At 41.2% G+C, this 17,421-nt stretch overlaps 1 long non-coding RNA gene across 2 annotated transcripts in view; it reads left to right on the top strand.

The window, feature by feature from the left end:
- Positions 1-4,616: 4,616 nt before the first annotated feature.
- LOC103587978 overlaps positions 4,617-17,421 on the top strand; it is a 33,554-nt gene continuing 20,749 nt past the window's right edge. Inside the window, exons 1-4 of one of the 2 annotated variants that reach the window (XR_550276.1) lie at positions 4,617-4,702; positions 5,756-5,982; positions 8,080-8,193; positions 10,185-10,344. This is a non-coding gene — a long non-coding RNA (uncharacterized LOC103587978). Of the gene's footprint in view, positions 4,703-5,755; positions 5,983-8,079; positions 8,194-10,184; positions 10,345-17,421 lie in introns of those variants that run through there. The other variant, XR_550277.1, reaches the window with a different exon arrangement.

Below are 17,421 nucleotides of genomic sequence, written 5' to 3' on the forward strand. Positions count from 1 at the left end.
GGAAAATTAGACCTTTCTTTGCAGATTTATGTTGTAATGCCACCATTTATACAAATCTATAGCAGGTCTGTTTTTTAATTTTAAATTTTAGCTATAACATGTTACTGAATTTCTATGCAGAGAATACATTTTTTCTGTCTGGCAGTGAGTCACGGTTTTAATACCTTGAACGGCTTGCCACGGGCTCCGTTCTCACATGTGGGTTGCACTTTGAAATAACAGTGGGATGAACTGGCTGATGTGATTTTTAGGTTAGCTCTTTTGCAGGGAGCATAGAAAGAAGAGATAGAGCGGAATTTTGTTAGGGGTCTCAGGCAAGGTGAAAGTCCACTTCAATAGTCACTGTAAACTTTGATGACACAAAGAAAATATTTCTCCCAGATACCAGCCAGGAGGCAGACCCTCAGCAGGAGCCACGGCAGACTGTCAACTTTTCACATTTAGCAGCATTTAAAAAAATGATACTTTGATGTCGTTCTTGGAGCTATCAAACATGTAGGAATCACTGAACATTTCTGCACTTCTCTAAGAGTGTTATGTATAAACTAGCAACTATTTTCAGGTCACATTTTTCAGTGCAGAGTGCTACATTTTATTTACATCTTAGCAGTGACTGATTCCTCTTGCACATTATTGAATGGTTTACTCACTTGGGAAAATATTGGTAGGGAAAATAACTTTGGCCAGTTGAAAATATAAGACTCATTGAATTGTCAAAGTGCAGTATTTATAGATTACCTAATATTTAATAAGTGCTCTGTTAAAACATTGTATTAAAGCACTACAAGGAATTTAAGAATTCTTGACAATCACTTGTTTGTTTTGTTTATCTATTTATGCATTCATTGTGGAACAAACACTTATTGAAAAGTTGTTCTGCACTGGGCATACAAGATATAAAGGTGCATAAAACATTGGCTCGTCTTCAATGAGTTCACAATCTGTTGATACAGACAAGAATGTCAGAAAAAAATTACACCTTTATTTTTCTAGAAGGGAAACTATCTTTCTAGAGGGGAGAAGAGGGTGATAGAGGATCACAGGAAAGGGTTCATTTTATTCTTTATAGGGAAGCCTCCAAGTTCTACTAACATGTATACTGCCTTCAAGGAAGTGCTAATGTAATTGGCAAGACAAGATCACCTGACACAGAATAACAATTGTCAGCATGACACAGGATCTGATTAAATGCTAACTGAGCATTGACACTATGGGACTGCAGAGGAGAGGTGGACCTGAAGGCAGGAGTCACCACAGAAGCCTTCATGCAGGAGCCTGTGTTGAGCATGAACGGTGGTAAGGGCTTTGGTAGACTTTTCATTTGTGCATCTCAAGTAGGATAATCAGAAGAAGAATATTATTTATCACAGGGGATGGAGACCACCATATATTTTCCTGGAGATCTATGGAGTCTATGATATAATTTATTTTTTTAGTAATAAACCAACCCTTTGCTAAGATTAGGTAGATCTACATGCACCGTTAATAGATGACTCCTAGGGTTTAAATTGAACAAATACTTAGAGTGAAAGTAACAGAAATGATCAGAGTAATGAATTACAGTCACACATTTTGAAGAGAGTGGGCACGGGGACACATTGTAAGGAAATGCTGAAAATGAATCCCAGTTTTCAGTAGAAACAAGAAGTAGCTTTCACAGTATTACAAGAATTAATACATTTTTTGTTGATCACATGAAAAGCACAGGCTGGAAATTCAGGGATGCTGAGATTATATATAACCTTCTGAGAAGGGGAATTTAAAGATCTCCAGGGCATTGACAAGGTCAAGGAATGCGGTCAAAGAAAAATGGAACGTATGCTGCAATGCTCACAAACACATGCATCTGCACTGCAGGTAACGAGCAGATGAGATGAATTAAAGTCATCTGTTTCCACTACTCATTTCAACCCACTTACAGAATTCTGGGCCAATTTTTAAAAGGAGGCTTTGCTGAGCTTCCTCTTCTGTAGTTCCTGATAAATGGTGAATCACCGGGTGCTTGAGCTAAAGAGGACAAATCCCTGACAATCAAGAGAGTATGATGTGGAACACATGAGGGCGAAACGGTTAAACAAGAAAATCCCTGTGACTGGAAAGTTCATGGTTTGACTCACTGCTATCCTTCCAGGGCCATTGGCTGGCAAAACTCAGGGAGTCACCTTGGGGTAATGGCTTCCACACAGTCTGTTCAGATGTCCTTTTCTCTCCAAAAGTCAGGGTGGTCTGTAAAAGCCTTTCCATGGCTTTGGGCAGAGAGAAGAAAGTATTTGTATCAGGCAAATGGCAGGAATCCCATGTCGGAGAGTGGGCCCTGGAGACCAGCCCCACTTTCCACAGTCTTGCATTCGCATGAGTCTGTGCATTCACAAGAAGGAATAGAAATAGCCAGAGTTATATAAAGATGCCTGATGAAGACTCTGAACTTTAATGTGTGAATGTTGTGAAATCATAGAAGACACTAAGAATTCTCCAAATCGGTCTATTAAGAAGATTCCCTAAACACAGCTATGGAGTACAGGAGGATTCCTGCTGTGTTCTGAGGAAGGCCTACGAAAAGAAGAGAAGCACAGGACCATGAGAGAGATCTCTGCCTTACAGGTATCTGGCTAAGGGTTTCATCAATACCTTGGTGAGGAAAGATTGGAGGTAATACCACAAACCACCCTATAATTATAGATGTATGTTATTGTTGTTAGTTGTTGTAACTCTGGATCTTTATGGGTAAACATAATGTCAATAAACTGATGCTATGGAACATAGAATATACAGTTAATTAACATGCTTACACACAGAGATCTGGAGAGAGAGAGAGAGAGAGAGTGTGTGTGTGTGTGTGTGTGTGTATTTTTTTCTCTTTTAAAAATCTAATAGAAAATAATCCTGTCTGGACTTGCTACAGAAACATATCTGAACTAGATAGGTCCAATTGATATTGGCAGAGGCAGCAAGTAGGTGTGTGTGTGTGTGTGTGTGTGTGTGTGTGTGTGTGTGTGTGTGTATTTTTTTCTCTTTTAAAAATCTAATAGAAAATAATCCTGTCTGGACTTGCTACAGAAACGTATCTGAACTAGATAGGTCCAATTGATATTGGCAGAGGCAGCAAGTGGCAGTGTTCACTAAATGGAACCCAAACAGGGCAAATTCCTCTTTGGGTGTGCCGGATGCACATCCACACGTTTATGCTTGTAAAATAGAACCATGGAATGCTTGAGAGCTGGAACAGACACCAGGCCCAGTGCCTTTTATTTTATAGACAAGGATGCTGAGGCCAAGGGGAATGTCCCAAAGATCAAAATGTCATCCTGAGCGCTAGGCTCCCAGGCTCCCAGTTGGGCGCTTTCAGAAGTACATCCACCCAGTTGTGGGAAAAAGAAAGGAGAAATCAATGTTGGTTTTCAGTAGAAAGATATTGTATAATGTGAAATTTTTATCTACTTCCAAAGGAATGGCATTTCTCAATTTGATGATCATGTCCTGGATATTAAACAGCCATGACAAAGCCAGCAGAGACCTTACTTAGAAGTTCTCTGCTCCTTTACACTGGCTGTCAGAGAGAACACGCTCATTCCTTTACTTACTTCTCTTCCCTTTGCATGGCTAGGAGACAACTAACTTGAGAAGGTCAACGGAGACTGTCGGGGCACGGGACAGTTTTGGGAACTGTGTGATGGAAGTGGATGTGTCCCACCATCCAGATGGGCACATCTGTGGCCTGGCCACTTGATTATCTCTCAGGAGGAGTTGTGGGTCCTCCTTCCTTCCTGTCTTTCTGGTTGGAGGCAAATCCTGCTAGACTACATGAGTTCTCATCGTAAAACAGCGAGAAGTCTGCTTTATTTATTATTAAGAAAAGAATGCCACTTGCTCTTTTGAGAAAATATGACCATTTCTGAAGACATGTCAGCAACTCTTTTTAGAAGAGTTTTGAGCCTTAGGGATGGAAACACATAGGATGGAATCCCTCACTGGGGAACAATTTTATGAGACATGGTGCACTCTCTTCACTTAAATGCTTAAGGACAAGTCTTGGGAATTCCGAGTTGTCAAGCATCCTCAGGAAGGGGTGTGAAACACAGGGAAAAAAGGTAGGAGAGATATCTGTGAACTCCAGTGTGACCACAGTGCGACTAAGCAGGTTTCTTTGAGTCTGTGGAGAGCTGAGATATTTGGGGACCACGTGTTCTTCCTCTTCCTGCTCCCTATACATCTCAGTACTAGACCTAATAGGAAATATTCAAATTGAGAGATATTCTTATTGCGAGAAGTTGTGTTCTGCTGTGTGGGGAAAGGAGACTAAGTAATAAGGAGGGAAGGAAAAAGCAGGAGATGGATAGTGGTGACTACAGCTTTCAGGAGATGCTTGAACACAGCAAGCTTTCTCTGCCATAATGAATTTGCTCTCATTCCCTCTTTCTAGAATATTCTCCTGGCTCTTCACAGAGACACTCCTCCTGGCTGTGCCAATCCTGCTCTCTGCTCTTCCAGTCCTCTCTTTCAGAGGACCCTGCTCATTTCTTTCATACATGAATCACAATCTATGACTTTTTAAAAATTTCAGTCTTTCAACAAATATTTATTGAGCACCTAATTTTATTTCAGGCACTGACCTAAACCCTGGGGATGGCAATGAACAAATGGACTAGAGGTCCCTGCCCTGTGAGCTTCCATCCCAGTGGGGGCTGTAACAGGTCACACTGAGGTAAGGCTGACCCGGGGCCAGGCTCTGTACTCAGCCCTGAATACAGAGCAATTCCTTTACCCCCACACCAAGCCTGCACACCACGTGAGGAAGGGATTGTTAATAGTCCTTGTATCAGTCCGTTTCTGTTGCTTATAACAGCATACCTGAAACTGGATAATTTATAAGGAAATGAAATTTATTTCTTACAGTTTTGGAGGGTAGGAACTCCAAGGTTCAGGGAACACGTCTGGTGAGGGCTTCTTCTGGTGGGAACTTTCTACAGGGTCTGTGGTAGCCAGGGTGTCTCATGGTGAGAATGGGCTGAGCAAGAGTGCTAATCTCCTCACATGCTGTCCTTTAAAAGCCATCAGAACCACTCTCCTTACTCCATGAATGGATCAATCAATTCAGGAAGGCCCAGTCCTCACAACCTAATCACCTCTTAAAGGCCCCCCCTTTCAAATACCATGATCAGATTTCCCACCCCCTTAGCACTGTTACAATAGAGGTCAAGGCTTCCAATATATGAACTTTTAGGGCACACATTTAACCCATAGCAGTCCCCTTATATAGATGAGGAAATGGTGGCATAGGAACATAAAGACACTTGCCCAGGGTCACACAGTTTGTTCATCATCCCTTGGGGTTCCTCGTTTATAATCTGTCTTTCCTAGTAGAATAGAAGTTCCATGAAGTCAGGGGACTTCAGTGTCTTGTTCCCTGTTGTAGCCCCAGCATCTGGTACATAGGAGGTGCTTACAAATATTTACAGAATAAGTGAAAGAAAAAATGGTACTTAGAAATACCCATTAAAAATAGTCCGGGCTATTTCCATAAGAAAGCTATGCATTTAAGAAAATGCTGTTTCTGTCCATGTTGGCTGTGTTATGGCAGAATCAGATCTTGTTCTCCCTCTAATTATGATCCTTTTATTCTTTTTTCCCAACATATAGAAATGCTTTCTATTGTATTGCTGTTTAATTATTTTATACTTTCAGTTTAAATTTCTCTTTTATAACTGCTTCCTTTCTATCCTATTTATTGATGCTGCTGTGTTTCATCTCCATGAAGCCAACCTGAGTTCCTGAAATGAAAACCACCTTCCCTCAGCTTGGCTTTCAGCTGAGTGACTCAGGAGCTGGCTCTGACACCCTGGCAGAAGAACTCAAAAGCCAGAAGTTTGGAAGAAACTTTATTTTGGTATCTGAGTGAGAAGGAAATACCTGGTGCAACTCGTCAGCATTCAAGAGGAAAACAGAGAGTAATAATAATAATAAAGGATGGTATCCTGGGTGAAGGTGAGACTGTTTATATGCATATGTCCTACATAAACTTCACTTTGCAGTGTGGGTCGGGATGTTCATTCTCAGTTCCATGGAAGCAGTTCTCTGTTGTTAGTGAACTCTTGTGTTTTGGAGCTGCTTTGGAAGGCAAAGAGTTATTAGGATTCCAAGTTCATGGGTTAATGGAATTTACACATGATCGAACATAATCAGGAAGAGGCTAAAAAATTGTTTGGGAATAAACCAAGTAAAAAAGAGGAAAAGGAAAAATCTCAGTAACTGATGTATTTATTGAAAGGTTTCTTAGCAAGTAGACAGAAGATGTTAATTATGATAATAAAAATGACAGGAGCAACACTACTCTTGTCAGGCACTGGGCTAAACCTTTTGTGCATCATCTCCTTTTTTTCTTACAATAACTATATCATAAGTAGGATTATCTCTATTTCACACATCGGTGGGCTCACATAGCCTCTTGTGATGAAGTTGAGAGTCACACCCAGGTCTGGTTGACTCCAGCACTTTGACACTACATTTGACAGGATCACCTTCTGGTTCATGGGGGGAGGAGAGGAGGTAGGAATAGTGGAATCTCATCCCCAGCATGTCTCCTTTCACCTACTTGATTTGGTGTGTGAAGTTTAATAAGAAGTTGGGCTGGAGCAGAAAATCTTTTTGGAGTTTTAGGATGTCTCCACTGGTTCTGGTTCATGGGGGGAGGAGAGGAGGTAGGAATAGTGGAATCTCATCCCCAGCATGTCTCTTTTCACCTACTTGATTTGGTGTGTGAAGTTTAATAAGAAGTTGGGCTGGAGCAGAAAATCTTTTTGGATTTTTAGGATGTCTCCATTGTCCTTTTTGCCATTTCTTGCCCCTTCCCCCAGTATCCGAGCGAGTAATTTGGTACATTTGGGAGAAGGATCAAGGAGAGAGGGGACTCATTTGCTCCTGATTGAGTTATTTGCAAGGAAGGTCTTACTATCCCATTTTACAGAGAGAACCAAGCAGCAGAGCAGGGATTAATTTGTACAACGTTGCACAGTTTCTAAATGATAAAACCTGCATTTGAGTCCAAATTTTTCTCATTCAAAAGCTTGTTCTTTCCCAGATTAAATAGGGTCCCTTTCCTATGAAGGCTTTCTTCTTCCTGTGCCTGGATACAAGTGGTCAGGGCTCTTTTCCCAGTGGAGGGACAAGGAGGGGAGCCGAGTGCTCACATTGCCCCATATTTTCTTCTCTTTCACCTTCTCAATGATGCCTCATATTCCATCTCTGGTTATTTGTTGAGGGATTGCTTATGGATTTATTGACTGTTATTCTGTTCTTGTGGCCAGGCATCTGTGTTTCCTTATTTTGGGACACAGGTGTGGGCTACAGTGTGGTGTTCTAATACCAACGTCAAGTGTTTGGATCTGTATACTGGCCAAAAATAAAAAAAATAAAAAAAAAGAGGAAAATCACAGGGAGAAAGGGAAGAGTTACCAAGCAAGGAGGACAACTCTTCCCAATGGTCATTGGGGAAAACTCAGCTCGTTACACTGGATGGTCCTGGGAGGGGAGTGGGTGGAGAGGGTGGATGAATTATAGTACTTGGAGTTCAAGAGAGAATTGACAGGGCTGAAAGGAGGGAAGGAAACTGGAGGCCCCAGAAAGGGCTAAATACTCCTCCCCATCACATGCTTATACACAGAACTTCAGAAGGGGTTTCTCTGGGGGGCTGAGGGAGAAGGCTGAACATAAAAGCTGAGCTCCTGGGAGTCCAAGCTTGGCATGGAAGCTGGGGAGCTCCTGCCTTCAGGGACCTCTTGCGCTTGGGTAGCAAACCAAACAGTGACGATGAGCACCTATGAACAGAAGACCAGGGGCACTCCCCCCAACACTGCCAAATGCCTAACATCACAGGGAACTTTGCAGGACTGGAGAGGTGGGAATGAAGAGCCTAGTAAAAACAGTGATGGAATTTCTCACAACCTTGGAGAAAAGGGAACTTGGAGCAGATTAAGAAAATAAATAAATGTGACATTTATTGCTTTCTAGTTTTGTGGATTAAATTTCATATTCACTAAAGATCCATATCTTTGGCTAAGAAAATTTGTTGTCGTTGTTAAATAGACAGATATTCTTGGAAGCAGTTGTACAACCTAATGTCCACGATCGAACACCACAAGAGATGGACAACAAGGAATGCACACAGCTCCCCTTCAACGCCACCTGCCTGGTTTTCAGGTAAATGCTTTCTACATTCTTATAAGAATCCACATTGATGGATTTTGCAGCTCTCTCTTCTTCCCATCCCTGCCTTAAGAACTGGGACCAAAATCCGTTAGCACATAAGAATGAAATCATTTACAAAATTCTTTCCAAGGAAAGAGAAGAAAGAAGCACTTAATTTTGGTGCAAGAAAGAATCAAGTCCTCATCCCTGGCCTTGTTTCAGATGTAGAGGCAGAGGCCATGGCCGAGCCAAGGAATTGTCCAACATCAGCAAGATAGCATGCTCTTCCTGAGCAAAGGGATAAATCCATGCAGAGGGGAGGGAGATAGGAGTTACTTATTTCATCATTCATCCTGGGAGCTGTGCTGCCCAGAGTGAAGGCTGTAAAGAAGCTAAAACCATGTTTCCTGAGACACTTGATAGTCTGTCTCCAACAGAAGAGAGAACTGAGATGGGGCAACTGAGTAGCCTTATCAGGTTTACCAAAGTTAGACTTGCTAGCGACAAAAATCTCATCCCCAATCATGACAACAGTGACTCTTTCCAAGCCTCACTATCAAAAAAGGCATGATGAGTTAGCAAAATTTCATGTTGCAGGAAGGATTCCTCAATGCAATTTCTTCTTTTAAATGGGGAATTTTAAAGAAGAAAGGAGCACTAGCAAGAGCCATTGCAAACAGGCAGGCAGGAAGGGGAATTCTGTTATCTGATTCAGAGCTCCCAAGACAAGAAATAGGTAGCTCTGCAAGAACACATCCAGTGGCATTGAGACTAGAGACAAATTGCATTTTGGTATTTACAACATTGAGTATATCCCAGAAAATCTTATTAGGTTTTGAAGAAAAAACAATTATGATATTGACTTCAGATGGTCTCTTAATAGAAGGGACAGAATTCCTTACTCATCAAGTCCCGGTATTTTTCCAGTTCTCCTGACTTGGAGATTAATATGAAGTAGGTTGTGGGCTTCCCAGTAGAATTACAATAGACTATAGCTCTCTGCTGACTTCCACAGAGTTGTTTGCTTCTTTATGGCAGCTGACATGTAATTGAATGCCAGGATGTATTTCAGTATGAAACAGTCATCTAGAAAAGATTCAGGTGCTGAATTTTGAAGAAATAATGCCCTCAACATGTGACTAAATACTTTAAGAAAGGTAACATTAACTTGCAGCATGTGATTCCAAGCAGAGCAGAGCCCTGGAGTGTTTGCTGGTTTCCTAACCATTCTTAAATTAAGGCTCTGCAATCTGTTACATAAATCTCTATTTTCTTATTTTAGGTTCAGCCAGCATTTTGCTAGTGAATAAATCAGACATCCCAGATGTCATTTCTCCCTGACTAGATATAAATCACAACCAAAAGGCTCGCTAGGTTTGCCAAAATTGCTTCACATGTCAATGAAATCTAACATTACTGCCCTAGGATTCGTCCCCTCTCCCCACCCAAGGAATAAAGAAATCATTCGCCATCAGTAGGGCATCCAAGAACTTTCCAGCCCCACGTGAGCAATGAAACCCTCCCCCTAAGTTTTTGCGGTCTGTAAAGGGCCAGGATGCATCCCTTGCCCAGGGGACGTGGGGCAGCTTCTGATGCTTGTCTCATGAGAGATGTCACAAATGAGCCTTGATCATGAGGACTAACTGCTTCACGGGACTAGAAAAAGAAATGGCGTTTGTCATTACCGAGTCATTTCTTTATCTGCACTATTAGGGAAGGCTACTCTGCTAAGAAATAACCCAAAACCTCAGTGGCTTCATGCAGAGAAGATTTATTTCTTACGACTCCCATCCAATGTGGGTGCTCTGTTGCCCTCAGACATTCACAGGCCTGGGCGGGCTCCATCTAGTGGCTCCACTACCCACTGGCACCTCCCAAGAGAGCCGCACTTGGGCCTCTGCAGGGGGTTGACCCGGAAGAGAAGAGCCAGCGCATGCGCGGGCGCAGGGCCTCTCATGGATGAGGCCTGGGAGGGGCAAGCGTCACTTCCTCTCACTCTCCAGGGCCCAGAAGTCAGTCTCGTGGCCTCTTCTAACTGCCAGGGAGGGGGCAAGTGGAGCTTATTCCTGGGCTCAGAAGAAGAAATGAGTTCGTGAGCATCCGGGCAGCATCACCGCAGAACCCAGACTCCTTCCCTTTCCCTCCGCTTCCTCGCCGACCCTGTCTTCCTTACTGGAGCCTGCTTAGTTCTGGGTGCTTTGGTGAGAGCCCGCCATTTTCTGCCCCTCCCTGAAAGTACCTTAGTGGTCTGGGTACCAGGACTTCCCACTGGGATACCTGGCCCAGGGTTGGACTGGTGGTCTAGAAGGAAGTTCAGACACAGTTCTTTTCAAATGTTTAATCATTAGGAGTTAAAAGTGTAGGTATGGATAAAGTATGGCTGACATGTATATCATCAATGTATTATTTTTCAAAGAAAAGCTGCAAAATTCCTGACGTGGTCTTTCTGGGGATTACATCATAGAAATAAAATATTTCCAAAATGAACTTAGCCAGATATTTTCAGCAGTCACAAATATATGGAGGAAGCAATATCTAATTTAATATTTAGCAAGAGACATAGAGTTTATGATAAACAATAAACAGCATGTTAAGTTCAAATTTTCTACTTTAAAAATAAATGTTCTAATTAGTGAAGGATCTATTTAGACTCTCCATCTTTATCTACCATTGGTGATCAAAAGCACCTGTCTGATGGAGATTCAAATATAGCAAATTAAAAATTTAAATTTTAGAGAGGAAGAAATGTTACCTCATTCATCACTAATCCCTACCTCAGTCACTCATGTTTCAGACACAGGATGGGGGACCAAGAAAGGGGGCAAGAAGGGGGAAGCTAAGAAGTGTTAACTTCCATATGGGTTAAATGCATAACTTTTGTGGTTTTCATTAACATTATTTTATTCAGTAGATTACATAAGACATAAGTACTTTTTAAAAATTGGGCACCTTATCTGTAAAATATATTTGAAGGAGACAGAAGGACTTGAGGAGGGTTAGCACATAAATTAGAGAAACATTGGCTTAAAGCACAGAATAAAATTTCATGCAAATATCGTTCACATATTTCTTTCTGGGACACAGTTTTAATTTTTATTTAAATTTGTTTTAAAAAGGTTTCCCTTATGGATGTACCAGTTAGGTAAGGAGAGAATTGTAATAATTTTTCATTTCTACTTTTCAAGCAGTGATTCATTTTGGTTTATTTGCTTGTGAGACAAAAGCTATTTTCTTGTTGAATTTTATAAATCTTGAATAAATAAGTTCTATCTACCTGTAAGCCCAAACCTACATGGTTGTAATCTTCCTTCCCTCACTGGCTGTTTCATTGCTACAGAGAAATTCTTTCCTCAGCATTACTTTCTCCGTAGAATGTAAGCTTCATTAGGGAAAATTCTTGGCTTATTCACCACTGTATTCCCAGCACCTAAAACAATATCTGACATATACTGAGCTCTCAGTAAATATTTGTTGAAGATTTGGATGGATAAATGGAAGCACGGGGTCTTTAGTGTCTCTCAGGCATAAACAGAAATATTGTACCGTAATGTCCTGGATGTGGACCTGAAGATGAATTAGATAGTTTTGTAAACTACATTGATGCTGTATCAGAAATTTACTCATCCACTCTTTTGTACATTTATAAAGGTATATTGTGCATAAGGCACTAGGCTAGGCATTGAGAACAACAAAGATTTATAAGAGACAGCCCCTGCTAGGAATTTAACTCACTGAAGATTAAAAAGCCTATTTAAATTCAGGTGGTATGAGGACAAACATAAAGCATTTGAACAGCCAGGGGAGAGTATAGCTGTTCTTCAGGGATTCTCTTTTATGAGGTACCTGGGGGGCTTTGCCTTTGTCCTTTTAACAGGTCTTGAAAAGCCAGAGACTCTCACAAGTTTCTGGAACTAGATTGGCACTTCTTTGAGGGCAGACATAATGTCTTTTCCTGTATGTTTTATAAGGGGCAGAACCTTTCTTCTAATTGGAAACTAATAAATCTCTTCACACTAACCAGCTGAAGAGATTCAAAGGGGTAACAGTGATTCCAGTTAGTCTTCCATGGACAGCATGGGTGGAAATGGCTTGCCTCATGAAAACTTAGGGACCCTTAAGATCTTTAGGGAAAGGGATATGTTGCTGAGATGCCTATAGTCTGAAAGTAAGTGTGGATGTTCCCATGGAACTTTTCCTCTGGAGTACATATAAATTCATTTCCCTGGACTTGGGTATAAATAAACTGTGCCTGTTTTGCATTGTGAAACCCACTAAAAAGGAAATTACCTTACAGATAGAAGAGTATTTGGGGAAGACATTTTCCAAGAGGACTGAATTTTAAGAGTGTATCTTGTGTCATCTGAGGAAAGTAGTACCTTCCTTCATTCCTTTAATGTTCCACATGAAATTTGACATGGGGTGCGATAGAAGAGTATTTGGGGAAGACATTTTCCAAGAGGACTGAATTTTAAGAGTGTATCTTGTATCATCTGAGGAAAGTAATACCTTCCTTCATTCCTTTAATGTTCCACATGAAATTTGACATGGGGTGCGAAGTGATAGCTAAGTTTTGTTGAGCTCCCCTCACCAACAGTAAAATGCTAATTAAGTAAGTGTTAGATCCAGGATAGACTAAAGCATGGGATGGAATAAAAGAAGACCCTTGCAATAACATGATGAGAAAAGTATTTTTAACCTGAATTAACACTGTTTGAAAAATGAGGCAAACTGGATTCTGTCAAATCTGGGGCTCTCAAGAGGTGAAATTTTTGTACACGGAAGAACAGATGTGTGCTGACAGATATTGAGGAAAGAGGGAAGATCATTCTGTGGAAAAACAGACATGAATTGGTCGTATAATTCTTTGGAACAATCATAGATGAGTCATGGCAAATTTTACAAAGAATACATTTCATAAAATTTATGGTTTAGCCAAAGTGTCTCAATTTTAAAAAATTGTACTGGTTAGCAAGAAAGAGAGGTGGGTTATGAGAATTCAGTTTTCCTTAAACCAAGAGGGAAGCGAAGAAGAGGGGAAGAGCCAGCCTCAGTACTTTCTTTTCCTTCTTTTTCTACTTTAAGATCTCTAAAGATCATAAGTTCTTAGAGACCTGACACTGATCCTCACCATAGATATTCTGTCTCTAATATAGGAAGGTACCAGGTAGAAAAGGATAATTCATAAGTAAAAGTAGAGCTAACCTGCTATGCTTGTTTGAATGTGGGTGGCTTTGAACTGGGAAGTCACTGTGGACCCAGGCTCATTCTGTCTTGTTGCTCTATTGTCCTCATGATGTGGCTTCCATCTTATGGTATGTCCACACTTCAGCCAGCAGAATGGAAGGCATACTCATTTTTAATGGTCTTTTCTGAAAATTGTACACATCAATTCATCTCAGCTCTCATCGGCCAGCACCTTGTCACATGGCCACACTGAGCTGCAAAGAAGCCTGGGAAATGTAGTCATTAGCTGGGTGGCCAGGGCTCAGCTAAAACTCAGGATAAAGAGGGAGGGGAAAGATACCGGGAGCAACTAATAGATTCTGCCACTCAGCTTGAGAGAGAAATGTGAGCAGAGTCTTGAAGCTGAGGTGGTGCAGGCTGAGCGCAGAGTCTGGGGTATGTGAAATGGAGCAGTGGGAAATAGAGTAGAAAGCTGAGCTATGGTCAACCAATGAATTGATGACGGTTAAGGTGCAAGGTTAATATTGATTGAGAGCTTGCAGGCCAGATACTGTCTAGGTGATTTGTGTGAACTAGCTCATTTAATCCATCAAACAATCCTCTGAGGGAAGTATGACAATTATTTCCACCTGAGAAATAAAAAGTGAGGCACAGAACAGTTTAAAAACTCACTCAAGGTCATATACCTAAAAGCTGCCAATGTTGAAAGACAAACCCAGGATGAACAGATATTTAAAGACTGAGGCCAGCACTGAGTCCATATAAGGGGAGAAAGGAAATGTCTCACTGCTGTGCTTATTTTGGGTAATCTTTTCAGATGGGGTTTATAATCCTGTGACACAGCCCACAATTTGACCACCCAAGGAAACATTTTTGAGTCTGCTTCCCCTATTCATCATGACACTTCTGCCCTAGGATTCTTCCAATAATCTCCTCTGTTCCCTTCCCTTCCTAAGCAGTGTTCAGTCTGTGGTAAGGTCTTCTTGGCTTTAGTGAACAACAGTCCATCAATCTCAAGGCAGGGCCACCTCTACAGAGTGAAGGCTCTGGCATTTCCAGAGAGATGGTGGGGTGATGGGTTCTTTCCCTACCTTAACCTGGAAACACTCACTTTACCTAGCTGATGCTGCCAGGCTGGGCCTGGGGCCTTTCTTCTCTTAAGAATTTTCTACTTGCCATGGCCTCTCTATGACACTGCTATGCCCACAGAGGTCATAAAGTATCTGATTATGTTTCAGCAAGTGGTTCTGGCCAGCCAGAGCAAAACTATCTATACACATCATAGATATTCTGTCTCTAATATAGGAAGGTACCAGGTAGAAAAGGATAATTCATAAGTAAAACTAGAGCTAACCTGCTATGCTTGTTTGAATGTGGGTGGCTTTGAACTGGGAAGTCACTGTCAGAGGTTTGTGATGACAGATCCAGTGATATTGAACTTTGTGATTTCAGGGATTTTAAGGATGAACTTTGACCAAGCTGATTCATGCTGATGTGTTGACTTTGCACCCTAACTCCTGCACCAGAAATTACACCACTTCGTTAGAGTTTGACAAGCATAGATAAAGAAAAGAATTTTCCTGGTGGAGGGAATGGTGTGAATCAATGCACAGATGGGACAAAGTAGAATATTGGAGCACAGGGCGGACACAGGGAGGAGGTGGGGAGAAACCTCCTGAAATGAGTTGGAAGCTGAATATTACCCTCTGGAAACCAGTTTACTTGTACTCCCACTCTGAATTCATCAGACCTAAAGTTTCACATATCAGACATCCCAAGAAGGAGGACTGTGAAATAGGCACAGGTGGCTTCGGCTTGCTCTGTCTCTCTGCATGTGTTGTGTTCCACACATTCTACCTTCCCACTATTTTGTGAGAGTGAAATTGAAGGTGTTTGAATCCAAATCCAGATGCTGATGTAAAGTAGCTCTGGGAACTTGAGCCCTGTGGGGGCTCATGTTCCTCTTCTCTCCATTAGGACAGTAGCTCTAACTCTCAAGTTTGCCTTGAAGATAAAAATAAGATGTATTTGAGAGTGCTAGTTGTCTCCCTCATTATCCCACACGTGTTGGTGGCCTTGCCAAAGTATTTCTCCTAGGCCTGCTCTTTCCTGCCAACAAAAAAATACTCATATGTAATTTTATGATTGCAGAGAGGGTGACTAGCTGCCCTAACCGCTCTGCTCACTCTGCCCCTTGAAGTTCCATCTCATAGTCTCGGTGCTTTGCTCTCTCCTTGGCAAATTACAAAGCACTGAGCATAGATTCTAGGTTGTAGTCTGCATTCCTGGAATGCACCTGCATTTTAACTGAGACTTCTGCATTCAGATCCTTCCTTCAGAAGGTGAAGGTGGAGATTCTGAGGCCGTGGCAATTTGTGGAGGGAATTTTAAAATCAGGGATGCCTTCTTTTGTACCCCTCATATCACACTGTGCTATAGAAAGTTGTCAAATCACTCTACCCATGGGCGCGGCAGCCTGAAGAAATGATAAATTGATATTTATCGGTGAACAGAAAGGTTAAAATTCTAAAGCTGAGAAATTTATGGCTTTTCTCTAGTTTTCTTCCCCCTCCCCCCGTAGGTTTTGCACCTTCAAATGTTTTGTTAGTAATTATAAAATTTACAAAGGAGAAGAGCCAAAAAGAATTAGGAAAAACTGACTGAAAACAGCATGAAACTGAGTTTCATAAGATTATGGATTAATTATGTAGCATATAGCAGACTTCTTTACAGAAGTTGTGCTAAAAGTTTGGAGAAATTGAAGTTCAGGCCTGCTGACACGAGTGTATTTCTTTTGGAAAGAAATACACCATAATAACTTCAATGGCAATAACTGATTTATCCTTCATTTCTGGGTTTTAATGCAGATCTGATTGCAACGAAGTACATTGTCCAAGTTTCTAAAATTGGTCAGCCTAACAAACTGAAGTAATTGCAATCAGATGTAGCATAGGATAAGGTCAGCAAGTTATCTGAATGAGGGAAAAAATCTGTGTAGGATTTTAAAAGGCAATTCCAGTATGTTAGAGTTTATCCCTTTACCCTATAGCCCTTCTCTCCTCCCTTCCTTCCTGCCCCACTGCTGTTCTCTACAAAAGCACCATTATTTAGGTCTAAGTCATAAAACAGTTCATTAAATTGACAAACACTAAAAGAACATTGAGAATCTGCCTCACTGGGAAACACAGAGACACAGCAGGAAATCTATAACCTGATCTAGGAAGCAAGAAGTGACAGAGAAAGTGTAAAGATTTTAAAATGACCTTTGAAGGGCTAGAAAAAATTTAAAGACCCTTCATCAATATGTTCATGAACAAAAATGAAACTTCCACAAAACATTTCTAGGAGGCGAGTGTACCCAAGCATGCTGTATTATCAGCCCCAAGACATCTTTCCTTTGGTCTTTTCATTCACCAGATAACTCATATGAAAATGCTCAGATAGATTGATCTTGGTGTTGCATGGTCCCTTTGCAAGACTATAAAAATAACATTCTTTACTAGAATTGAAAGCAAATATTAGTCCCTTTTGCATTCTGAGGAATTGTGAAAAGAGAGCAAATGAATTGATAGTGTGCAGAAAAATGACTGGTGTTTAGGGGAATAAAATAGAGTATCACAGAGCGTCTGGAGAGGAGCCAGATCCTAATTCTATCCCTAATCTCTGAAGAACATTTCCTGGTTAAGAAAACTTAACTTCTCTTTATTATTTTATTATTGTTAAAATAAGTAAGCTGGACTTCATAAATGGGTTTCAGACATTCTCCAGGGAGCCCTGGGTGTTTGGTGGAGCTGCTTAGGGACCACAGAAGACCAAAGGCCAAGATGAGAGGGTCTGCCTGGCAGGAGGCCTATTATCTCCCAACCGTTCAATCAGAACATCTCTCTATATTTGTTTTACTTCTTTATGTTTCCAGTTAATCGTGCTTTTGAACAAATAATCCTTTGTTAAAAATAAAACTAAATTTGAAAAATTCTGAATGAAGTAACTTCTGTATTGGATAGGCCACCCACCCCCATCCTACCTTGTATATTAAAAGACACCCCCCCCCCCCCC

Source organism: Galeopterus variegatus, unplaced genomic scaffold, assembly GCF_000696425.1.
Source record: "Galeopterus variegatus unplaced genomic scaffold, G_variegatus-3.0.2 Scaffold509, whole genome shotgun sequence".
Taxonomy (NCBI): domain Eukaryota; kingdom Metazoa; phylum Chordata; class Mammalia; order Dermoptera; family Cynocephalidae; genus Galeopterus; species Galeopterus variegatus.